The sequence below is a fragment of the Acomys minous genome (assembly GCF_964271855.1).
Source record: "Acomys minous genome assembly, chromosome: 1".
NCBI classification, from domain to species: Eukaryota; Metazoa; Chordata; class Mammalia; order Rodentia; family Muridae; genus Acomys; species Acomys minous.
In genome coordinates this window covers 122,723,167-122,749,869 of record NC_140483.1, presented here as the reverse complement: position 1 = coordinate 122,749,869, position 26,703 = coordinate 122,723,167, and the positions used below count along the sequence as shown (strand labels likewise).

General features: G+C 41.2%; 1 long non-coding RNA gene across 1 annotated transcript in view; it reads left to right on the top strand.

The window, feature by feature from the left end:
• Positions 1 to 20,254: 20,254 nt before the first annotated feature.
• LOC311596783 overlaps positions 20,255 to 26,703 on the top strand; it is a 123,215-nt gene continuing 116,766 nt past the window's right edge. The window contains exon 1 of the long non-coding RNA XR_014778975.1: positions 20,255 to 20,384. This is a non-coding gene — a long non-coding RNA (uncharacterized lncRNA). The remainder of the gene's footprint in view (positions 20,385 to 26,703) is intronic.

Below are 26,703 nucleotides of genomic sequence, written 5' to 3'. Positions count from 1 at the left end.
TCTCCAGACCTAACACTCTAAACCCATCTTGATAATCACTATGGAATCTGGAGACTTCCTTGGCTTGTTCATCAGCTAAAGCTTGTGATTGGTATTTAATATGTATTATATTTTAAATTTTATACACTTTCATTTTCCCATTATGATTTTTATGTTGTAATCAGTCCAATGACAACAGTTTAATAGAACAGACCTGCACTGACTATGTAAACTAACTTTCAAAATTTGACCTGCTTTGATTTGGATCACCTTGTTTATGTTATTACAGGTCACGTTTACTTTATTCTAGAGTTCACTATTTATTTAATGGTATTTGATGACTTTCATTTTAAAAAATCATTTATATCCTGATCACTGAATTTCTCTCCATTTCCTGTGAACTGAATTGGTTTACAGAAATATAGGTAAATCTTATTTAGACTGAAGCATCTCTTAAAGAGAATTTTTTTTTTTTAGTTAGGAGGCAATAAGAGACTGTCCAGGCCAAAACACAGTTTTCCTCTTAAGGAAACTAAGAGGTGGTTTATCCTGGAGCCATTACACCGTAATATCTGGTTTTCCTCTAGGTGCCTAGGTTATCTAGTCTCTGGTTTCCGGTAACTCAATCAGTTTTCAGGTATAGGTTTCATCTCATGGAGTGGGCCTTAATAAAATCAGACACTGGTTGGTTACCCTCACAAGGTTTGTGCCACCATTGCCCTAACATATTTTGCAAGCAGGACAGATTGTGGATCAAAGGTTTTGTGGTTGGGTTGGCGATTACATTTCTCTTTGGGTAGCCTGCAGACTACCTTTCCATGTCAAATACCCAAAAACATAGTGATGAAGGCTCCATGCAGGCGCCAGTTTAGCCTCTCCATGTGTGGTGAGTTGTGCGGGTGTAGTCTTCAGCAATGGAGCCTTGTTGTTGATTTGTGGAGAGCAACCTGTAGTTTTGGTAACAGCCTGAGTTGTCTAGGTTTTCCATGGGACACTTTCCGCCAACAACTCAGTTGGCTGTAACCCAGTCAGGGTACTGGATGCTTTCCTTGCTGACAAGAAGTGGCCAGTTGGGTTTGTCTCCCTCGTTATTTGGAGAAGTCATTAAGACCACATTCATAAATTATAGGAAATTTGCACCTCACTTCATCTCCACACGACCTCAAATAGCCTTCAAATATAGCTATTTCTCCTCTCATTCTTTCCTTCAATCCTATATTCCTTCCCACTTGATATTTTCATTGTTGCCCCTTCCCCCTGGCTCCAGTCTAGTCATAAAACCTGTTCTGTTTACCTTTCTCATGGAGAACCATATGTCCCCCTTCCCCCCAGGCCCTTCCTCTATGTCCAACCTCTCTGGGTCTACATACAGTAGCTCTAATATCATTTATTTAATGGCTAATATCAAGCTATATGTCAATACATACCAAATTCTTCTTTCTGAGTCTGGGCTACTGCACTCAGGATAATTTTTTCTAATTCCATCCATTTCCGGGAAAATTTCATGATGTGACAGCCACTCCAGAAATCAGTATGGCAGTTCCTCAAGAAGATGAGAATTGATCTGCCTCAAGATCCAGGTGTACAACTCTTGGTCAAATACCCAAAGGACTCCTCATCCTGGCACAGGGGCATGTGCTTAACTATGCTCATTGGTGCTTTAGTCATAATAGCCAGAAACGGTAAACAACTTAGATGTCCCTTAACAGAAGAAAGGATTTAAAAAAACACAGTACACTTACACAATGGAGCTTTGGCTGTATGTATTTTTAAGTAATAAAGTACTGAAACCAGACCAAATATATTTGGAGATTTTTTTTTCATTAAACTTGTGTAGTACTATGAAAGAAATAAAGTTTTCTATCATAGGTAAATTATGTTCTCCACCTCCACCCCCTGAAAAGTACAGTAAGAGTAAATAACTGATGCCACTTCACTTGGAGAAGTGACCATTGTACCAGTCTTGTGACAGTATTTACACATCAGAAATATTTAGAATACATGTCAGCATGGATCAGTACTGAAGTGCAAATGCCTTGAGTGGCTTCCCTCCAAAGTGCTTAGAAGTCTACTTCTGCCGTACAGTTACTAAACTATTCAAAATGATCACAAACAAAAGTAAAATTGACACTGCTAGGAATTGCCTTTGAAAAGTTTCCACAGGAAGGAAATGAATGCTTGCCTAAGAAGAGCAGAGAGTATATGTGTTCAGATCTAGTTGATGACTTTATTAAAAACAAATAAACGCAAGTGATGCTAAATTACAAGTGTCCTGTTTAGGTATATCCAAAAGCCCTCAACTTGCAGATTGCATATATGTATATGAAAACCAGGGCTGCCTAATGTATATTTGTGATTAAATGGATTTATTATTAAGTATATGTATTTATTATTTTGGGACCTTCATATTCATATTCTTTCTTTCTATCTATCTATCTATCTATCTATCTATCTATCTATCTATCTCCCTCTACCTTTCTCTCATTCTCTCTCTGTCTTTGTCACTTTGTCTTTTGCAACAGAATCCAGCTCTGCCGACTGGGCTGTAGACACTGTAGTCTCCTTTCAGTGCCCTTGCTTCAGGGATTACAGGCAGTAGCCACCTCTTCTGGCTTGTTTTGTCTTTTACTATTTTCCTTCCTCCTTGAAGGATATAGAAGGGGAGCCAGCGTTCTTCCCTGGGTTGAGCAAGACAATGCATTCTGAATTTGCCCGTTCTTAGCCAAAACTTGGTACACACAAGGGGCGTCAGTCATGTCAATAGTGGACATGCATTAGAGTGCACGCTGCACCACTCTGGCTTCAAGCCTTGTACAGTGAATGCTCATGAAGCATGTCAAAAAGCAGCTGCTGATGGGGTGCTGGGCATGTAGCTCACAAATCTCTAGGGTCAACCCCTCAATCTGCCTAAGCCAGAGGGATAAGGTTTATGTCCTGCTTTAATGGCAACACCTTATCTGGATTTTTTTCTCTGCTCAGTCTACCTCTTGCTCCATTGTGGATGAAACTATAGTATGACGTAATCAGCCCAAGGTCTGCTGGATTGAACATCATTCACTGTTTCGGCCTTAAAAACTTGTGGTTGGATGCACGGAAGGAGGGAGTTAGGAAGAGAGTTGACATAGCATCTAACTGTACCATCAAGAACATTGCCATGTTGGCATGTGCCAAGTAAGTTCTCCCTAAAGTGTCATAACACAGGTTTAGTGAGCAGCATCAGGATTGCAAATTTACATCAAGGACTGACAAGAACTTCAAAGGAAATCCACTTCATTCCCTTCTTCCACAAGCCCTAGTGCTTAGCGCACTTCAACTGGCAGGCTGGCTCTTCTCTATGTCTTCAAGAGAATGTTTGTCCCTCTTGGGCCGTGGAGGAACTGAGTGACTCTGCTTCCCTGGGACGTCCTCTCAAGGACTGACAAGGGTGATGAAACCTAATCACTCGTCTTTAAAAGAAAATAATTTTTTTCAGACTAAGATTGATTATGTCGGATATTTTTACTTGAGCAATAGATTTGCACTTTCTTAAAAGTATGCCACAGTTACTAATTATAGTAAACAGTTCTGAACAAACAAAGAAGGCATCTGAGTGTGCATGGTCCCATGGCATAAAGGATCAAAGTCGTAGTGTTTAATTGAAGTTATTACAGAAAGTAAGAAACTGGGTTTCCTAGGTTGAAATTTGAAAGGGACTATTAATTGGTAGAAAAAGCACAGATTTCTGAGTTTGATGGACCTGCTCTCAAATGTGTCTGTTGCTTACTGGTTGTATTTTGAAGTTTTTGGAACCTTTTTCCTTTGGGTGAAATGAGGCTAATACTCATTTTTTTTCTGGGTTGTTTTAAGATTGGAAATAGCTCAAATGATATATCAAAGCCGGAGCATGGCTTATTATAGACTATCAATTATAACAACGTGTGCTATTGCTCAAAGAGTAAGAGAAATGTTCTGAGAAAATGTGGGCTAAGGATGCAAATATAGGCAAAACCAACAGCAGTGCTTCAATAATGAACTCCTTACAGCAGCCACACTTGAAATGTGCCTCTGTCCCTCCAGCAACAGCGTAAGACCACAATAAATCATTTCACAGAGATCACTTAACTGGCCTCAGACACAGTCAGTGGTTTCTAACTCACAAACTTGCTCTAAATTTAGCAGAAACAATGCAAGGTGGAAAGATCATAATAGAATTTCAGTCCCCTGAGCACCCCCAGTTCTGTAGCACTGGAATTTTGTGTCAGCTTTCCTCATCAGTTTAATGGCACTTGGAGAGGCAATGCCTCCAGCCAGGGTGTTTATTTTTGTTGATTTTGTTGTTATTTTGTCTATTTTCTTTTCTTTTGCTCCTGGTTTTGGAGAAAATGAATTCTTAAAAAACCAGTTCCATTCAAGACATAGGAATACTTGTTTTTCTTCATGAAATGCAGCGTTAAATAATTGCATAGATATTCTGTCACAGAACTCTTTCTAGCCTTATCTGTACTCTCACTAGAAAAATAACCCAGCATGTCATGCAGCTGTACTGTCAGGGGTTTCCACCTCTGTGTATTTTTTTATTCTTCACTTTGGATTCTTTACACACAGCATGCTGGGTATTACACTATTTTTGCTCTGCTAAGAGACAGAGTCAAATAAAATTAGTTTTTTTCCACTCTATGCCACAACATCTATCACAACCTTTCTTTAATATATTAACTATATTTGTGCATACTTGTCTTCACATATCATAATAAAAGCCTTAATGCGTTTTTGAACTTTGAAGAATATTCACAGAAGATAAAAAGACACAGCTTTAAGTGTAGTCTTACAAATATAGGATATTCAACCTTATTCAGAAGGAAAAAATAACTTACTTCAAGAAAATGGAAATTTTATCATATGGGTAAAGATACTGTTTGCTAATGATGGATTGGGACACTTGGGATGATGCATTTATTTCATAATGATAAACATATTTTGTTGTGTGTGTAGCTTGGTGTGTATCCCCATGTATTAGAAAAAAGGCTAATTGTGTATGTGTGTAGTGCAAGACACAGAAAAGAAAGGAAATGGGTTAGAGAATAATGCATCATATTTGTAATGATAAAGATATCTAAGATTGTTGTTGCCATAGAACCAGTGAGTAATCCAGTCAAAGGAGAAAGTTTCAGTATTAGTAGTAAAAAGGAGAGTGGCCCCACCTGAATTCACAGCAGCTGACACTGAGGATATTTGGAGGGGAACAAAAGAGGCCCACAGAGCTCTAGTATTCTGAAAACGTATATGGCAAGCAGACAAGCCAGTCAGTAGGAATAACAGAGCTGACCAGGCTGACAAACCTAAGCCTCAGCCCAGTGTACCCTGACCACCTCAGGCAAAAATGCAGCTGACAAAGAACACAGCAATGTCTTTACCTCCCATTCTGGATGAGATGGACTCGACTCTCATCATTTCCAGTTTGAGACCTCTGTCTTCTGATTCTAAGTCAATTTTCCTCACCGTTGGAGTTTCCCGTTCTTGGAACTTGACCCCGACCTCTTGCTTCTCAGCTAGACTTGACATCAATTCAAATAAGTTTTCAAACCCATGCTAGAAGCTTCAGGAAGTACCTATTATTGTACATTCTGACAATGGTCACTTTGAACATAAGAGAGCCTACTTTAGAGAAAAATACTTCTATGGTAGTACTTGGTTTTGAAAGTCTTAATTTCTGTGATGCAATCAGACACTTTTATATATATTTGATGGTGGTGACAGTAAGTTGACACTTAAGCTGTTCTTTTGCATTTGAGAAAAGTTACTTGAGAAAGTCATTGAGGCATTGATTGAAGTCTTAGTGAACCCACTTTCAAATGTCTTGGTCTTAGTTCAATTACTCAACTCTCATAAGCTAAGATTTAATTTCTCTTCTGAGAAATGGTCATTATAGAGCACAGAGGTCATAGATCCATTGAAATTTTATGTGGAAAGCACCCAGCCTCCTGCCGGCTGTGTAGAAATGTTAATTGACGGATGCCATTTCTTTTTCACTGCCCTTTGTTTTATGAATTGCTTTGATCTTTCGTTTTATGAATTTGTTCAGTGATAATTACAAGGAAGTGTGAGCAATAAATACAATAGAAATATAGTTGTTAGGGCTTTTGGATAAGTGGGACAGTATGTGTGTATGCTATCATATTTGTGTATTGATGATGATATAGAATTATTCTAAAGACATTCAAAAAGTGCTTTCCTACAAATACTAAGGGAATGGGAGAAGAGGCAAATGGAAGACAGATGATGACGTATTCATGCATGATAGGTAAAAAATACATGGCCCAGGAGACCACAGAAAATGGAACCCAAGAGCATCAGTCAGAGACAATGTGAGAAACAAGTCCATTCGCGTACAAGAATGCACGCAACATTGACCCAAGTTGGGGGCACTGGCTTTAGGATGTGAAAGTAAGACGTGGGAATGAAATAAGGAAACATCCTGACAGGGGACCTGAGGATCAGGTAAGTCCTCAGGTCTTGCAAGTCCTCCCACCCACGCCACAACCCCAGCAAGGTGGTGTTCTTTCCCCACTTCCTGCTGAGAAGCAAAGGCTCGCTCTTGGGAGAAACAGAAGCCTACAGTCACCAGACTCTGGATGCCCAGCATAAGAGAGAAGAGTGGCAGTGCCAGGGTGAAAAAGAGACAGAGAAAGTAAACACACAGCCCGTGACACCCAAAGCCGTCTACCACATGTTTTGATTAGAAAATATGGGTAGATGAATTAGTCACTTACACTGTTTGTAGTCAGTAGGTAAAGATGAACGTAAGTGCTTACCCGGCTTTCCTGCTCCTTGCCCCATGTTGTGCAGTCTGGACCCCTAGCTCACATTCAATGGCTCTCTCATGGCCTCTCACACAGACACCCCTACCTAGTGATGCATCTCCACCAGCAAACAATGGTTAGCCATTACAGCAACCAAACTAAAAACCAAGATGAAGAGTTAAGAGACTTCATCTCTGAAGTATCTGTTAGAGAACAGGAATCAAGGTCCTTATAGGCATGGCCAAAATCCCTGTTGAAGCAACTTGCGTCGAGGGCTACCAATGGATACGGCTTCCACACATGCCTTTCAAGCTATCTTACTTCGTGTTATGATAAGTAGATCATCAAAGATCAAGGGGAAAGAGTTATTTGAATGAGCAGATACAATTTTTTATGCAACAAAGGCAATGCAAGAAATACAAGAACATTTGTAAAATATGCATATTTATATCTGAGAGATCCAGCCTAACTCCATTTGAAGCAGAGTCAAAAAGGGGACAGGCCCTGAGGAATTCCACCTTGCAGTTCCAGCCCACACAAACAGGAACTTACCAGAAACACCCCTACAAGGTCAAGATCCCCTCTGACCCTAAACACCTCGGGGTTGAGGCATAGTTATAGAACTACCCAATAGAATTAAAGGTCATGTTAAGTAGCCAGTAGGATTGTTACAAATCTGGCTTTAAGAAAAGTATAAGAACTCAGTGCTCTGGTTACTGGAGATTGCCTCTTCTTCGGATGCCGATGGACCCCATCTCCTTGCGTTCGCCTGCCTCTCATTCGGTCACTTCCCACAATAGACTTTCCCGATCAGAGTCTCAGAATATCCTTATGTAATTTACTTTTGCCTAAATGTTTAAGCAGCACTTTAGAGCAGTGGTTCTCAACTTTCCTAACGCTGTGACTCTTGAATAAGTTCTCTTGTATTGTGGTGACCGTCAACCATAAAATTTTTTTTGTTGCTTAGTAACTGTAATTTTGTTACTGTTATGAGTTGTAATGTACATTATATCTGATATGCAGACCCCTGTGAAAGGGCCTTTCGACCTCCAAAGGGGTCACAACCCACAGGTTGAGAACCACTGCTTTAGACTGACTAACCAGAGGTACAAGATTAGCCTTGGGGCAGCAGGGTCAAGAAAATGGAATTATAAACAAGCCAGGAAAGCAGAGAAACAGCCAAGGGGCAAATCAGAGACCAAGAAAAAGCTTGGAGCAAAACAAAATGCTTAATAATTAAGGAGGAAATCAGCTAGACAACAGACCAAGTTGCCAAATGATGAGAAACCATTGAAAAAGACAGAAAACAAAAAAAGGTATTATTAATGAAAATTATAAAAGAAAAAATTTCAGAATGTAAGGACATGGATTTTATGATGAACGTTACCAATAACATAGCTAGTACATTGTATTAAAATGTGAATGTAAAAAAATAAAATAAAATAAAATGTGAATGTAAGTTACTGTGGAGAGGAAAGGCAAAAAATATGCATCCAGAGATGAGACGCTGGGAAGACACCAGGTGTCACAGCAAACCGTCGCCTGAAATGCAATAGTTTTCCAACTCTGAACAAAAATAAATGTTAACTTAAAATTTTACTCTGCAAAACCATGGATCAGTGAGAGTGTGTAGAATAAGTATATTTTTATGTAACCCAATTTGCAGGAATTTTAGCTCCTTTGTGCTCTTTCTTAGACAAGTCTGTGTAGTTATAGCCATGTAGATGTGGCAAAACTACCAAGAAGAACCACTTGAAAGGAGGGAAGGTTTATTTTGGCTCATGTTGATTGGGTTCTGTTCAGGGTTAGTTGGTTTCCTGTGCTTGGGCAAGGTGGTGGTGTCGGAGCAGCACCCTATCCATGGCCATGGTGATTGGGCGGCATCTCTCAGCCATGGCCATGGTGCTTGGGCAGAATCTCTCAGCCGTGGCCGTGGTGCTTGGGCAGCATCTCTCAGCCATGGCCATGGTGCTCCAGTAGCACCTCTCAGCCATGGTTCTCAGGCAGCATGGCAGTGATGGTGTAGAGCCAGAAAGCAGAAAACAAGAAAGTGACTGAAGACCACAACCAAGCATATCCTCCAAAACCACGGTCATTGTAACCACGTTCTTCCAGTTGTCTCCCACCTCCCGAAGTTTCTAGCACTTTTCTTTTTCTTCTTATTTTTTATTTAAATAATTATTCAGATTACATTTCAATTGTTATTCCCTCATTTATTTATTTATTTATTTATTTTTACTTTTTTTTCTCCTTTATTAATTTATTCTTGTTACATCTCAATGGTTATCCCATCCCTTGTATCCTCCCATTCTTCCCTCCCTCCCATTTCCCCTTATTCCCCTCCCCTATGACTGTTCCTGAGGGGGATTACCTCCCCCTGTATATGTTCATAGGGTATCAAGTCTCTTCTTGGTACCCTGCTTTCCTTCCTCTGAGTGCCACCAGGTCTCCCCCTCCAGGGGACATGGTCAAAGGTGAGGCACCAGAGTATGTGAGAAAGTAATATCCCACTCTCCACTCTACTGTGGAGAGTGTTCTGTCCATTGTCTAGATCTGGGTAGGGATTTAAGGTTTACCGCGTGTATTGTCCTTGGCTGGTGCCTTAGTTTGAGCAGGACCCCTGTGCCCAAATCTGCCTATCATAATGTTCTACTTGTAGGCTTCTAGGACCCTCTGGATCCTTCTACTTTGCCATTCTCCCATGATTCTCTCATCTAGAGTCCCAGTAGAATGTCCTCCCCTCTGTCTCAGTTTCCTGGTAAGTGAAGGCTTTCGTGGGACATGCCTGTTGGGCTAATATGCAGATATAAGTGAGTATATACCATTTGAGTCTTTCTGCTTCTGGGTTAACTCACTCATTATGATCGTTTCTAGCTCAATCCATTTATCCACAAATTTCGGGAATACCTTGTTTTTAATAGCTGAATAGTATTCTATAGTGTGTATGTACCAGTTTCTTTATCCATTCTTCTATTGAGGGACACTTAGGCTGTTTCCATGTTCTGGCTATTATGAATAAGGCTGCTACGAACATGGTTGAGCAAATTTTCTTGTTGTGTGCTGGAACATCTTCTGGGTATATTCTAAGGAGTGGAATAGCTCGGTCTTGAGGAAGCCCTATTCCCATATTTCTGAGATAGCACCAGATAGATTTCCAAAGTGGCTGTACTAGTTTGCATTCCCACTAGCAATGAAGGAGTGTTCCTCTCTCCCCACATCCTTGCCAGCATGTGGTGTCGCTTGAATTTTTGATCTTAGCCATTCTGATGGGTGTAAGATGGAATCTCAGAGTTGTTTTGATTTGCATTTCCCTAATGATTAAGGAGGTTGAGCATTTCTTTAAGTGTTTCTCAGCCATTTGATATTCCTCTGTTGAGAATTCTCTGTTTAGTTCCATGCCCCATTTCCCAATTGGGTAATTTGGTTTGGTGGTGTTTAATTTCTTGAGTTGTTTATATATTTTGGATATGAGACCTTTGTCAGATGTAGGGTTGGTGAAGATCTTTTCCCAGTTTGTAGGCTGTCGCTTTGTTCTCTTGACAGTGTCTCCTGCCTTATAGAAGCTTCTCAGCCTCATGAGGTCCCATTTATTAATTGTTGACATTAATGCCTGGGCTGTTGGTGTTCTGTTCAGGAAGTTGTCTCCTGTGCCAATATGTTCCAGGCTCTTCCCCACTTTTTCTTCTAAGTGACTTAGGGTCTCTAGTTTTATGTTGAGGTCTTTAATGCACTTAGACTTGAGTTTTGTGCAAGGTGACAAATATGGGTCCAGTTGCATTTTTTTACACATAGACATCCAGTTAGACCAGCACCATTTGTTGAAGATGCTATCCTTTTTCCATTGAATGGATTTGGCTTCTTAGTTGAAAATCAAGTGACCATATGTATGTGGATTCATATCTGGTTCTTTGATTCGATTCCACTGATCAACTAGCCTGTTACTGTGCCAGTACCATGCTGTTTTAATTACTATTGCTTTATAGTACAGTTTGAGATCAGGTATGGAGACTCCTCCGGAGAACCTTTTATTGTACAAGATTGTTTTAGCTATTCTGGGTTTTTTGTTTTTCCATATGAAGTTCAGAATTGAACTTTCAATGTCTTTAAAAATTTGTGTAGGTATTTTGATAGGGATTGCATTGAATCTGTAGATTGCTTTAGGTAGGATGGCCATTTTTATTATGTTAATTCTCCTGATCCATGAGCAAGGAAGATCATTCCATCTTCTCATGTCATCTTCAATCTCTTTCTTTAGAGTTTTGAAATTTTTTTCAAATAAGTCCTTCACTTGCTTAGTTAGAGTAACTCCTAAGTACTTTATATTGCTTGTGGCTAATGTGAAGGGTGTAGTTTCCCTAATTTCTTCCTCTGCATGCTTGTCATTTGTGTATAGGAAGGATACAGACTTTTTGAGTTAATTTTGTATCCAGCCAATTTGCTGAAGGTGTTTATCAGCTGTAGGAGTTCTCTGGTGGAATTTTGAGGGTCACTTATGTAGACTATCATATCATCTGCAAATAGGGATAATTTTACTTCCTCCTTTCCCATTTGAATACCCTTGATCTCCTTTTGTTCTCTTATTGCTCTGGCTAGAACTTCGAGTACTATATTGAAGAGATATGGAGAGAGTGGGCAGCCTTGCCTTGTTCCTGATTTTAGAGGAATTTCCTTGAGTATCTCACTATTTACTTTCATTTTGGCTATTGGCTTCCTATATATAGCCTTTATTATGTTGAGGAAAGTGCCTTGTATTCCCGATCTCTCTAAAACTTTAAACATGAATGGGTGTTGGATTTTTTCAAATGCTTTCTCTGCATCTAAAGAGATGATCATGTGGTTTTTTATTTTCAGTTTGTTTATGTGGCGGGTTACATTGATGGATTTCCGTATATTAAACCATCCCTGCATGCCTGGAATGAAGCCTACTTGGTCATGATGAATGGTATCTTTGATGTGCTCTTGTATTCATTTTGCAAGTATTTTATTTAGTATTTTTGCATCGATTTTCATCAGAGAAATTGGTCTGAAATTCTCTTTCTTTGTTGAGTCTTTGTTAGGTTTAGGTATCAATGAGACTATGGCCTCATAGAATGAATTTGGTAATGTTCCATCCCTTTCTATCTTTTGGAGTAGCTTGAAGAGTATCGGTATTAGCTCGCCCTTGAAGGTCTGGTAGAATTCTGCACTGAAACCACCTGGCCCTGGGCTTTTTTTGGTTGGGAGACTATCAATGATTACTTCAATTTCTGTAGGGGAAATGGGACTATTTAGCTTGTTTATCTGCTCTTCACTCAACTTTGTCAAGTGAAATTGATCAAGAAAATCGTCCATTTCCCTTAGATTTTCAAATTTTGTGGCATATATGCCTTCAAAATAGGATCTTATGATTCTTTGTATTTCTTCAGTGTCTGCTGTTATGTCTCCCTTTTCATTTCTGATTTTGTTGATTTCAATACTGTCTCTCTGCCTTTTAGTTAGTTTGGCTAATGGTCTGTCTATCTTGCTTATTTTCTCAAAGAACCAGCTCTTGGTTTTGTTGATTCTTTGGACTGTTTTCTTAGTTTCTAATTTGTTAATTTCACCCCTGAGTTTGATTATTTCCAGATGTCTACTCCTTTTGGGTGTTTCTGCTTCTTTTTTTTCCTAGGGTTTCCAATTGTGTCGTTAAGGTGCTTATGTGCGATGCTTCTAATTTCTTTCTAAAGGCACTTAGTGCTATGAATTTTCCTCTTAGCACTGCTTTCAATGTATCCCACAAATTTGGGTATGTTGTTCCTTCATTTTCATTGAATTTCAGAAACCCCTTGATTTCTTTCTTTATTTCTTCCCTGACCCAGGTGTCATTTAGCAGAGAGTTGTTTAGTTTCCATATACTTGTAGGCTTTTTGTTATTTCTGTTGTTGTTGAATTGCAGCCTAAGCCCATGATGATCTGATAGGATACAAGGTATTATTTCAATCCTCTTGTATCTGTTGAGGCTTTCTTTGTGAACTACGATGTGATCAATTTTGGAGAAGGTTCCATGGGGTGCAGAGAAGAAGGTATATTCTTTCTTGTTTGGGTGAAAGGTTCTATAGATATCTGTTAGATCCATTTGACCCATGGCATTGGTTAATGATGTTATTTCTCGGCTTAGTTTCTGTTTCGATGACTTGTCCTTCAGTGAGAGTGGGGTGTTGAAGTCTCCCACTATTATTGTGTGGTTTAAGCCTTTTTAGCAGATCTTTTACAAATGTGGGTGCCCTTGTATTGGGAGCATAGATGTTCAGAATTGTGATGTCATCTTCGTTGACTTTACCTTTGATGAGTATGAAGTGTCCATCCTCATCCCTTTTGATTAATCTTGGTTGAAAGTCTATTTTGTTCGATATTAAAATGGCTATGCCTGCTTGCTTCTTGTGAACATTTGCTTGGAATATTTTTTCCAACCTTTTATCCTGAAGTAATGCCTATCATTATGGGTGAGCTGTGTTTCTTGAATGCAGAAGAAGGTTAGTTCCTGTTTATGCACCCATTCAGTTAGTCTGTGTCTTTTTATTGGAGAATTGAGACCATTGATTTGAGAGATATTAATGACCAGTTACTATTAAGAGTCTTAATTTTGATGTTGGTTCCAGTCGAGCATTTGTGTAGTTGTGTTTTTGCCATGGTATAGTTATCTATTTCCTGAGTAGTTTTGGTTGTAGCTTGACCCTTTGGGATGGAGTTTTCCTTCTAGTACCTTCTGTAAAGCTGGATTTGTGGATAGGTACTGTTTGAATTTGGTTTTGTCATGGAATATTTTGTTTTCTCCATCAATGGTTATTGATAGTTTTGCTGGGTAAAGTAGTCTGGCCTGGCATCTGTGGTCTCTTAGGGTTTGTAGGATCTCTGTCCAGGCCCTTCTGGCTTTGATGGTCTCTGCTGAGAAGTCGGGTGTAATTCTGATAGGTTTGCCATTAAATGTTATTTGGCCCTTTCCCTTGCAGCTTTTAATATTTTTTCTTTGTTCTGTATGTTTTGTGTTTTGATTATTATGTGACTGGCAGTTTTTCTTTTCTGGTCAATTCTATTTGGTGTTCTGTAGGCCTCTTGTATGTTTATAGGCATCTCTATTTTCAGATTGGGGAAATTTTCTTCTATGATTTTGTTGAGAATAGTTTCTGGGCCTTGGAGTCTGATATCTTCTCTTTCTTCAATGCCTATTATCCTCAGTTTTCTTCTTTTCATAGTGTCCTTAATTTCTTGGATGTTTTGTGTCAGGAGTTTTCCAGATTTGGCATTTTCTTTAATGGTTGGCTTCAAGATCTGTGATTGTATCTTCTAGACTTGAGATTCATTCTTCTATCTCTTGGATTCTGTTAGAAAAGCTCAGCACTGTGTCATTCGCCTTCTTCTCTGAGGCCTCACATTCTCATTTTTCTTCTGTCTGTGTGTTTATCATTGAATCCTTTTTCATCTTCATATCTTGAACAGATTTTTTTATTTCTTTCATCTGGTTGTTTACATTTTTCTGAAAATTTTCCAGTTCCACTCTATGTGCTTCTTTTATGTCTCACACCTGCTTGGCTGCGTCTCCTTGCATCTGATTTCGAATTTTATTTGTTTCCTCCATTATCATCCTTATTACCAAGGATTTGAGGTCATTTTCTTGTGTTTCCATTGTATTTGAGTTCTCCGGGTTGTTTTCTTTGGGAAAGCTGGGAACTGTAGACGCCATGTTGTTTTGGGGTTTTTTGCGTATGCTTTTGCGCTGTCCTTTAGACATCTTGCCGTCTGTTTTTGTTGGGTAACTTCCAGAATTGGATGGAGGGAGTCTGATGATAGGTTCACTTGTTTTCTCACGATTACCATAGGCTGTAAGCCCTGATACTTCACTGGTGTGGATGTCAGGAGGTTAGCCCTGTCGTTTTGGGCTCTCACAGCCAGTGATCCTCAGCTCCCCTTTGCTGTGGGTCCTGCAATCGTTCTGGGTCTCTGAATGAGCGTTGGATCAGGCCAAGGTATCCTCAGCCTTTTGGGTCCCCTGCCAAGTCCAGCCAGGGATACTGGGCCCGAACCACGCATCGAGCTCAGCTAGTTTCTCAGGGCCTGAACCGTCTGCCACAGCAGGGAAACTGCAACTGAGCTGAGCAAGCACCTAGGGTGAAACTGAGCGCTCTGCCCAGCTTGCGTCACAGCAGGGAAACTGAGACTGCACTGAGCAAGCGCCTAGGTTGGAACTGAGTGCTCCGCCCAGCTTGCGTCACAGCAGGAGAACTGCGTCTGCACTGAGCAAGCACCTAGGGTGAAACTGAGCACTCTGCCCCGCTTGCGTCACAGCAGGAAAACTGCGGCTGGGCTGAGCTGGAGCCTAAGGTGGAAGTGAGCACTCAGCCCAGCCTTGTCACAGCAGGGGAGCTGTGCCTCGGGCAGAATTGCTAGCTGTGCTGAGCCAGCTTCTCCACGGCACAGCTCACTGAGCAAACCCAGGACTCTGGGGCTGAACTGTCTGCTGAGTCCAGTTTGGGTCTCAAGGCACCACGCGACCCAAATCCTGTCCAGAGTCCCCTCTCCCGCAGTAACTCCCACCATCCACCACACCAATCGCCTCCACTGGAAGGCTCTGAGCTGCAAACCTCAGCCACCGCCACTGGTGCCGCTGGAGCCGCTGGTGCCGCTGGAGCCGCTGGTGCCGCTGGAGCCGCTGGTGCCGCTGGTGCCGCTGGTGCCGCTGGTGCCGCTGGTGCCGCTGATGACACTGCTGTCTCTGCCGCTGCTGCTCTGATCCGAGAAAGTCCGCGCTCCTCCCGTGTGCCGGGGCAAGCAGGTCCTCCGCACCCTGGTCCCTCCGAACCGTGGAGCACTTCTGCTGCCGTGGTGTGGGGACCTTGGTGTTCCTGGCTCAGAAATCTGTGCAATTCCCTGTATTGTTCACTGGAGCTTTCAAACAGGGTCCACACTGCTCGCTGCCATCTTGGATCTCCTATCCCCTCACTTTCATCTTCCCATTCCTCCATCCCTCCCTCTTTGACCCTATTCACCCACCATATGATCACAGCCTATCAAGTCTCATCCTGGTAGCCTGCTTCCCCTTCCTCTGGGTGCCACCAGGCCTCTCCACCAAGGGGAAGGGGTCAAATAGGGGGCACCAGAGTTCATGTCACAGTCAGTCCTGGCACTTTTCAAAACAAAAAGCCACAAAGTGGGAACCAAGTATTTAGCATGTGCCCATGGGCAGACATCATATCTAAAACAGTAGCAGGGGCACGGATAAGAGGGAGATGTGGGTGTCAGAATATATGTGATAGAACCAAGCCAACTTATGTTACAGAAGAGAAACTTCGAGTAGCTATGAATAAAATATCCAGGTGAACGAGGGCAGCTTACACAGAACTAGAAAGTGATAGGGGGAGTCTCATGAAGAACCAACCGTTTAAAAATTACTCTGAAAGAACAAATGGTGACAATTTAATTTTCTTAAATTTAATCACTTTACACCTGGATCCTCGCCCCCTTCCTCCTCTTCTTCCAGTCCCACCCTCATGCTCACCTCCTTCATGCCCCACCTCCTGTAGAAAGTACAGAGGAAAAAACTTGACAATTGAAAAAAAATCATTTTAAGTTCAGGAAAGCATAGGTTGCCCAGCAACGGAAATATATCCACAGCACTATGGTCTTCTGCACAGATCTATGGTCATATTGGTTGGCTGTGATGGTTTATGCGAATTATCTACTTGACAGATCCAAGAAATCGTCTTGGGGACAACCTCTGAGCACACAGGTGAAGAATTGCCCATATTAAACTGACTGGGCTGGGAAGACCTACCTTCCATGTGGGGAGCACCATTCCTTGGGCTGGGGTCCTGGCCTACACATTCAGAGAAACAAGCTGAGTACTAAAATCCATCTCTGTGCTTTCTAGCTACATGCAATGTGACCAGCGGCCTCGTGAGCCTGCCACAGTGACTTCCCTGCCACGGTTCATGGTACCCCTGAGCTAAGGTAAACCCTTCCTTAAGTCTCTTTAGTCAGTAATTTTTGTCAGAGCAGAAAGAAAAGTAAGTAATATGATTATATTTAACATTTCTATAAACATACTGCAATGTTTAATCCACATATATGTTAGAGGTACGAAAGGTAAATAATTTTTCAATATATAATATAATTTTTCTATATATAAAACATGCACTTGGGTGCATCTTGGGAATAGGGATAAATAATTATAGTTTAATGCATATGAATATTTATAAATGTGTGTAATCTTTTTGTATGTACGTGTGCTTGTGTACGCATGCTTCTACATGTGTGTGTGCACATGGAGAGCGGAGAACGATGTTGGATTTTTTTCCCTTTAACACTCTCCTCCATGCTTTCTTGAACAGTGGCTGATGCTGAGCTGGAGTTCACTAATTGGCTAGAAACACTGGCCATTGAGCCCTCAATAGCCTCCCATGTGTGCCTCATACTCCTAGGGTTACAGAATGAGCTGTCAAGCTTGGCTTTTCACATGGATGCTGGGGAAAAACTTGGGTTCTCATACTTGTGTGGTCTTCACCTATGGAGCTGTCTTCACAGCCTAGACTGCAATCTAATGGGAAATATCAGGGCATCGGTAAGTAGTAGAGTCAGACTATTAAATAAAGTTTATTTTAATAGCCATTTGTGTGGGAAACAACTTTCTGGACTGCAGGAGATGAAGGATTGGGAGGAATGAGGCATATAACGCCTTTGCTCCTTCTATTATTTGAATCATTTGTAATATTTACTCAATATCACATTTTCTCAACCCAGTTCTAATCTAGAACAGCAATGCTTGGTGTCAACAGAGTCCTGTCTCAAACACATGCTTTGTCCCCCTCCGCACCTCTTCACAGACTGTGGGAGCCGCTGGGCCTTCTGCAAACCAGCATCATTAAAGTGCAACAATGAGCTAGGGCCCTCGGGGTCACCCTCACTCACTGTATCATAAGAACCAGTGGATGGATGATCCAGCCTTCTGTCTTCAAGGAAACCGTTCCGGAAAACACTGTGCTTCTCCAAAGTCCTATAGCCTTCTCCAAAGTCAAAGACCTTTGAGAGCTACCCAGCTGCCCAGAGCAGCAATCTGTGTCTTGTTCCCCAGACTTCATCATCTTTCTATTTCTTCCCCCAAGTTCCTCCCCTCACACACCCTGCCTGCTACAGTCCCCTCCACAGTTCATGGAACCCTGCCTCCATCCGGTCCTTTTCTTGTAGGACCAACAAAATGAGCTTTAAAGGCTGCATTTGTACAAATGTATGCTGTAAAACATATCTCAGAATATTAGAATAGTAAAGCATATTAGGAAGAGGATTTTTATGGCTTGCAAGTTTTAATAAGAGCCCATACTTTGTCTCAAAGTCTTTTGTGCCTGAAGATCATCAGTTAACACTGTGTGTTTTGGAATCTGTCTCCCATAACTGAACGTCCTCTAATGATGAAGATGTTGACTAAGCTGGTGAGAAAAAAGTGAATCCTGATTGATTTTCATAAAATAGTAGGAAGTTAAAATCATCTCACAATTGCCCAATATTACATTTATAATATATTTATAATGTAACATTCCAAAATACACAACCATTGATGTATATGTAGGTAAGACAAGGAGAAAAATTTGCTTATTAAATTTTTAAAGAATATTTTCTATCAGGTCAGAAAAGAACCTTGTGATAATAATGCAGCAGAGGATTCTGATGCAAAGCAGTACAGAATCAGGGTGAAAAAGCTCAGTTTTCTAAACTACCTGTGGGAGCCTAGGTAATGAGCTAAGGAGCGACAGTTATATCCACACCAGACTGAAATGACTACAGTAAACTCCTTTGAATCTATCCAAGGTGGGTGCGATTATGTCTGCTGACAGCTGTGGGCTAGTATTAGCCTGTTAGCCTTCTCCAGAGCCCCTAGATGACGTATGGGCTGCAACATAGCTTCTAACTTGCCATTCACCCTTGGTTTCTGAGAGCTGGGATTGTAGGTGTGACTCACCACATCATGCCTCAGTGGCATTTGACTGACGACTTTCATATGCGCTTGTCAGTAATAAATGAAGTACTTGAGGTCATTGATATCTTAGTTACTTTAATTTAATCATTTTACTCTGAATCGTATACAAACATTATAGCATCATATATTTCATCAATGCATACAATTATAATTAGTTAGTTTATTGTTTCTGAATGTTTTATACATCGATTTTAGAAAGCCGCTGCATATTAACATCACTGTGGCATGTATTAAGCTTTCCTAGTGGGCAGTTTTCACTTTCCTTTGGTCAGGTTCTGATTTGATTGTTCTGAGAGGAGTCCTGCCAGAGTTTCCAGGTGATCCAACCCACAGCTGAGCTGAGTACCGTTCATGAGATGCTGGTGACTCACAGGACCTAATATAGCTTTCTATCTTATGATCAGTCCCAGACCTGTATTTCCAAGTGCTAAGCAACTGGTGACATGTGGACTTGGTTAAGGAGCTTGGCTTTACTTTATACTGCAATCTCTGCCTTGAAAATACTGAGGTTTGAAGCCAGGCCCTTGTGCCTACAGGGCGAGCACTCTGCCACTGCAGTCAGTGGCCTTGCTTCGCTTTTGCTAACTGTGAACTTGCGCACATTTAAGACTTTGTTTTTTCCTTTTGTTAAACTGGAGTTGGCAATAGCTAATCACAGTGAGGTCTAATAAGATAATATTATGAGGCATTTGATGCAGGTTGCAGAATATAGAAAATGCTTTAAACAAGGAATCCACGATTGTCATTTATGGAAGACTTTTAGATTCTTTAATTTAGCGTGTTGAAAATGTACTTTTAAGAATATCCTCATTACAGCATTATTGTCAACAATAAAACCTGAGAAACACCAAGCACTCAACAATGGAGAATTGGTCAAGTGAAATGGGATGTTCCCATGTGTTAACACATTATATTATGAGGCCATTAAAAATAGTGATGTAGTAAAACGTCTAGTTTCTATGCAAATGCATGACATATTGTAAATGAAAAGCAATCTATGCTTCCATTTACATAAAATGAAAACAAGAAAATAAACAAAACTCTCTCTCTATGCAGGTGCTTATGGCCACAAACCAAAACTGTATTGATGAGAGTGGTTAGAAGGCAAGACTCTAGTCGCGCCTTTTGCCTTACAAAGATTTCTGGAATTAGGCACTTACTGCTTACTTGGAAAAATATCATATTAAATTTGTGTCATAATCTTTTTATCCTAAACTTTTTTTTAACTCTTCATTGCTCATGTTAAGAATTTGAATATCATTACATTAGAAGCCATAAGGCTCAACTTGCTTATCATATACCAACTGCATTTATTCTGTCTGAAGTTTTCCTCCTCCTCCTTCTCCTCCTCCCCCCTCCTCCTCCTCCTCCTCCTCCTCCTCCTCCTGCTCCTCCTCCTCCCCTTGCTCCTTCTCCTCCCCCTCCTCCTCCTTCTTGGCCCTTGTGTGGTTTCCTTCCAGCACTGCTCTCCTGCCTTCACCCCCTGTTATCTGATGAGCTAACAACTTTTCTAAGCTTCCTTCTGCAGCCAGTCTTCTCTCACTCTGCTCTCTGCTGTCACACTGGTTTCCTTAACAGTCAAGACTGATCAAATGTCACTTTGTTAGAAGCGCACACTGGATCCCTGACACTCACCAAATAAGGTAAGCGCAGCTCGGCACTGTTATTAAATTTTTACTAGCAAGTGCAATTTTAGTTTCACACACCGAACCTCATCAGTCTGTGCTTTTCTCCACTTCTATTAAATCCTGAAATCTTTGAATCCTTGAGAGAAAGCCTTATGCATCTCTTCATTGCTGTGCAGAAAAGGGCTTGTTTTCTTTTATGATGTGGCAAAGGCCTCTTCCTCCTTCTGCACATGCCTTTAGTTACTCTGCTTTCAGGGTTATGTTCTCAGCTTTTCTATCCCACCAAGGTGTCTTGAGATTCTTGTTAGGTTCTTGGGGTATAAAGGGGTGAGTCTTTTGGAGAAGGTAAGGTTGGAAGTTGGTACTACAAGAGGAGACTTACTGACCCATTCAAAGAGGCAAGGAAAGAAGAGCTAAGGTAAAAATACGTATGGTTTGTGCAAGAGCAAGGAGCTCAGAGAAGGGCTCGGTCTTGAACCATATGGAGCTCAAGACCTAGGCCAGCAGTTGAAAACATTGCAACATTAAGGATGGCGTTTTGTGAGGGATAGAATGTTATCACAAGGATTTTAAGAGAAGTGAGGTGCTTTAATTTAGGTTGAGTATTTGTTTGCTTTAAATTAATTAATTAATTAACTTTATACCCCTATCATCACCCCTCCCTCCTCTCCTCCCTTTCCCTCCTATTCCCTTTCCTCCACACCTCAGAAAAGGGGAGCCCTGCCACCCACTCACCCCAGCACATCAAGTCCCATCAGGGCTGAGCTCATCCTCTTCCCCTGTGGCCCGGCAAGGCAACCCTGTCAAGAGGAAGTGATTAGAAACCAGGCAACAGATGAATACGTGCATATGTCCCCGTGGATGCATACGCATGTGAGTGTGTGTGCACATGTGTGTGGAGCCCAAAATTCAGCTAGAGGTATCTTTTCCTTGTGACTATTCATTTGGAATTTGAAACAGGGTCTCACTGAACTGGAATTTGTTGACTAAGTCTGAAGGCCTGCCTGTCTCTACTTCTTCAGTGCTGGGAATTACAAGTGTGTACCATAATGACAGTTTTTGTTTGTTCGTTAGCTTGTTTTTTCACATAGTTTAGACCTGGGGCTAGAACTCGGGTCTTCAAGCTTGAAAAGCTTGCTCTCTCCTTTTCCTATGTTCCATGTTTTAATTTAAAAATATTACTGTAGCTCTTTTGTAAAGAAAGATGGATGCATACATAATTAATTTTACCCTCCCAAAAAAACCCTCAGGTATTGACGGCCCAGTACCTTGTTGATAGTACTGCTAGTAGGTGCTACAACCTTTAGGACATGGAGCTTACTGGAAGGAAGTTAGATCATTGCGTACTTTCTCCTGGAAACAACTTTAGGATTCTGACCCCTTATCTACTCCTTTTGCTTCCTGGTCACCATGAAGTTAATAGGTTTCCTTGACCACACACTCCCTATCATGCTGTTGTGCCTCACTACAGAACAAAGGCAACAGGGCCCAGTTACCATGAGGTACAGCCTTTGACACTGATGGCCCAAATGAAACTTTCTTTCTTGAAGTTGATTTTCTTGAGTATTGAAGCACTGGGGTAGAAATCTGAAGAATACAGCAAGATTAGAAAGAACATGCATGAAGGAGACAAAATATACTCCATGACCCCAGGGAGCATGGTCATATCTTGTGTGAGAGAGAGGTGCTGTGGAGAAATTTCTTCCCCTTGTAGGAAGTCTTCTTAAAGAGGGGGAAAATGTTCTTATTTGTAGCATTATCTCAGGAAGAAGGAGGGAGAATCATGAAACTCAGGAAGTAAACAACTCACAAATCTCAGGAAGTTTATGGAACTGTCAAGATACAAGACCCTTCCCCAAGATTATACAAGCATAAGCAATTGCCAGGAGAAAATAGGCAATCAAGCTTCCTAGAGGAGACTCTACTACCAGTTGAACTATCTGAAAGAGACACATGGACTTGATAAAATGCCTATGATAGGAAGAGGAAAACCCACAGAATCTGTGCTTAGGCGGAAGTGCATGGCCTAAGGACAAAGGTGGCAGGCTGCTTCAGTGGATCTATTCTGTGGCTGCAGCTGTCAGCAAAGAGGCAACTGGAAACAAGAAGAAAATAACCCTTGGTTAGGATATAAACTGACATGAAAAGCTCAAAGTGTAATTCAGTCCAATAAACAGGCAGAAACTTATAATGATGATGGAAGGTCAGAACGACCTACCAATGTGTATTTAAACCAGATGTGACAGCTGTTGGGCAGCTCCTGGCAGAAATGGCAAAGTAGCTCTGGTTAAGAAGGTGATCAGGCTCTGTAATGACCTGAATGCGCTCAAACTATCTTGTGGCAAATGTATGACACCTTGGTCCTTGTGTTTCTACCACCACTGAAGCAAGAACAGTACTGCTGACCTGATTGGGACCACTTTCTCCTTGCTGCTTTGATATCCCTTTGTTGATTGATGGTTTTTATGCTTCATTTGCATGTGCACACACTCAATCAATGAGGGCCCGCGTGGCTCTATACAACAGTGAACAGCTCTGAACAGCCATATTCATTTCAATAGGACAGACTTGTCTGATGTTTCTGATTCAGGCAGAGACTCTTTTTCAAACCCCTGTAGGTTCAACCTATAACGCTCAACCTGCAGCTGCAGGAAGGGGGACCAGCCCTCCTGTGACTGTTTCCTGCCTCCAAGACTCACATCTTCAGAGACCTGTGGCCTCTCCAGACTTTGAGACCTATTGCTCTGGAGATCTCTGGGAGCTTTAACACTTCTAACAGCTCTGGCCTCGCATCCCCCTGATGTCACCACTTCAAACCATGGGGCTGGGGAGATGGCTTAATGGCTTAAGAGCACTGTCCACTCTCTCAGAGGACCTAGATTCAATTCCTAACACCCACAATGTGGCTCAAAGCCATCTGTAACCCCAGTTCTGTAACTCCAGTGCTGACACAAATACAGTCAAAACACACCATAAACACAGTATAACTTAATATTTTTTAAAGTTCTTCTAAAAAAAAGAGTTCAATTTAATTAAGTTTAATTTGGGTTGCCACTCCCACCTGGTGACTTGTTTTTCCCATTTGAGGTTGTTAATCCTAAATTAGTTAATAAGGTTCTCCATCTTATATATGCTCTGCTGTCTATGTGTGTCATTCTTTGAGAGATCAAACCAATAACCTGGATGGAGAGCAGAGAATTGACTGCCTCAGCCACCTGTTTCACCTATAAGCCATGCAGAAGGTCCAAGTTTTCAACTTTTGGCGGGCTTTTCTTTGTGTATTTCCTACTCCTGTAGCCAACTCCTCAGTCATACTCCATAAGTAACCACAAAAAATTCATTGCTTCACCAAGCAATGACTTTGTGCTGTCCTCGGTTCCATATCTGGGGTAAACGGACATTTTTATCCCCTGGAAAAGTTTCATATAGCAAACTGACCATGAGGAATCAGGGATACAGAAGATTTGGAATATTTCTGGAAATAGAATTGACAAACTCTGCTTATAAATAAAATAAAGAGATGGCATCGTGCTTTAGGAGTGCACTGCTGGCCGATGGAGCTGCTGCTTCTGAAGGGGCTGCTGTCTACAGCCCATTTTCTAGTGCTTCGGATGACCTGCCAAGCTGCCTTCTTTTCATTAAAGCGCTTTAGTGTCTGTCGGAGGAGCTGTGTCAACTCTGCCTTGGATAGTGAAGCCTAGGCAATTCTCTGATGGCTACTGCTGACCTTCCAGCCTTGGGCTTCTTTACTGTAGCTTGTCTGACTCCAGCCATTTTCGGTGGTTCTGGCATCACAGTATCCTTAACTTCTCGCTCCAAGTGTAATAACCAAAGGTGTGTTGCAAAGTTTTCTGAAATAATGAACGCATAAGTAAGCCAGTGACAAGTAAATTCACCAGTTATTTCATAGCGGAGCTTTGGTTCTTCACAACATTTGTATTTGCTAACACTGTCGATCTCCAAATTAAAGAATTCATTCTGATTCTAGTAAGGGGCAGTTGCATAAAACTCTGTTGAGTGATAACACAGAGTTATTGAGGAATCCTGATTAAGCTGGCAAGCAAAGGAGAGCTGCTTTGTCACACAAAGGTGATCATACTTGCTTGAGTCACTCAGCCTATATCACAAACCTCATCTGACCCCGGGACTTTTACAGTCTGAATAGTAGAAAGAGCATTGTGACCCACATTGAGGACATGGCTTTGAACTGGTATTATACCTCTCTATTTAAATAGAAAGTTATTTTGTCTTTCAAGAGGAAATAAGCCGCATGCCCGTTGCTATCATGAACCGACTTACAAAACAGAAGAGCTATTTTCATCCCTTCAAGACTATGAATTTTTGTACCTTCCAAGTATCCCTCCACTTTCAATAAATCCTTCAGCCAGTGGCTCCATGAAAGAAACAGCGTTGGAATTCTCTGACACATGATTGCTTCTGATTCACTATAAACCCAACATACTCGCGCACATTCACCACAATCGCTATCAGCCAGGGTTTTTTTTTTTTTTTTTTTTTTTTTTTTTTTTTTTTTTTTGAGTCACCAGTCACAACAAGACTGAAGAGGAAAAGCATTTACTCCAGAGTCCGAGTCTGCAGGAAAAACCCTCAGACAAGACAGTTCACGGTGGCTGGATTTATTTCTGCTCCTTCTGACTGTTTTATAGGCCAGAGACTCAGCTCTCAACTGCAGTCTGTTTTATTTTCTCCATCGTAATTCCCACAATACTATTTATTAAGGAAGATGTCAAGTATCTGCCTGTCTAATTCAAAGAAATCAAGATTGTTTCAGAAAGGACCACATGTGCAGAAATATTCAAATGGGGTTAATTTCTCCTATCTGGAATAAGCAAACTATTTATTCGCAATCACGATTGTACTTTCTACTATTCAGACTGCAGAAGTCCAGTGTCAGATAAACTTTGTAAGACAGACCACAGGAAAGCATACTTATTTTACGTGAGTGAGTTTGAAGTCACATCTTTTCCCAGTGAGCAATGCTGTCGAGGTGCCATGAAGTCTTGATGAGTTTTTAGTAGGGCTGGCTGTGACCTGATGTAATGTGAAGTCAGTCTGCGACATTCACTGTGGCCTGACTTTGCTTGTCCTGGAGGGCAGTCAGCAGCCTGAGCTCACACTATCGGAATTTCGTTTTAAGGACAGGGCAAAGTTTTCCTGCTGTAATTGCTTCCATCTGCAGCACTAACACATGTGTTCCTGCAATAAAAATTTCAAAAAGTCTCCAAACTCCACATGCCCGCTTCAGGCTGGGCTCTCACTATGCTGGGGCTTCACCTGCGTTCCGTCTGCTGGGAGTCTGTCTTGCAGCTGGCTGCTGCCTTGTGGGCGGGAGTGGTTGGGGTGGTATTTGTTCTAAGACTCCAGTGGCAAATTGAATGCAGACGTTTGCCTCTGGCACTAAAAATCGTAGCTACATGTTACATCATACGTGCTTCTCAGGTCGCGGCTCATTTCAATGCCTTTTCCTTTAATCCATTTTATTTATTTGTTTTAAGTTCAACAAGTAATGCATAAGTATATTCTTATTGTTTTTTTTTTTTTTAAAAGCTTCTGTTGGAACAGGAAAAAGAAGGTTTCCCTTGGATGTGTTTTCCTCCCTCTATCTCGCGTCCTAAATGAGACACTTTCTAGGGAGTTGAAGCTCACTCTCTGTAAGACATTCTGATTATGAAGAGATTTCAAAGACCTGGAAACGTCTACAAATAGAATAATAATGCCATGAAATTACACTGAGCCAAGAACAAACAAGCAAGCAAACTAACAGAAAAACAAAGAGAAAGAAAATACTTCACAAGAAACATTGCAGTAGGGGTAATGGATTGATGAGTTTGATATTTACCTGAACCTCAAGTTATTTGCAGTGTAAGAGGATTCTTAAGTGTGGCAATGCAGAGTGTATTATTGCACCTGTGGGTAAAAAAGCCCCCACAAATTGGCCTGGGTCCTGGTTTTAGAGCAGAGCCTCCTTCTGCAGATCTGCAGTGGTATGACACAGAGATGGATCTGAGAGCATCACTGAGCCTATGCAGGCTGAATACTGGTGCCAAGGACCAAAGTGGTGCTGAGGCTGCACTGAGGGACAAAGAGTGCTGGTGCTATCTCTCACTCCACTTGTCCCTAAAGTCATATTTGGGATGATTTTAGCAGGATCTTTAGAAATTTGTTTTTTTTCCCCAAGTTTGTCATCAGGTATGCATGCTTATTAATAAGGTGTATATGAATACGTATTTTCTTAATTTTTAGTTAGGGAATACATTACACATAATCCTCACATAACACATGCTATGAAATATGTATGTGTGCATGCTGTTTG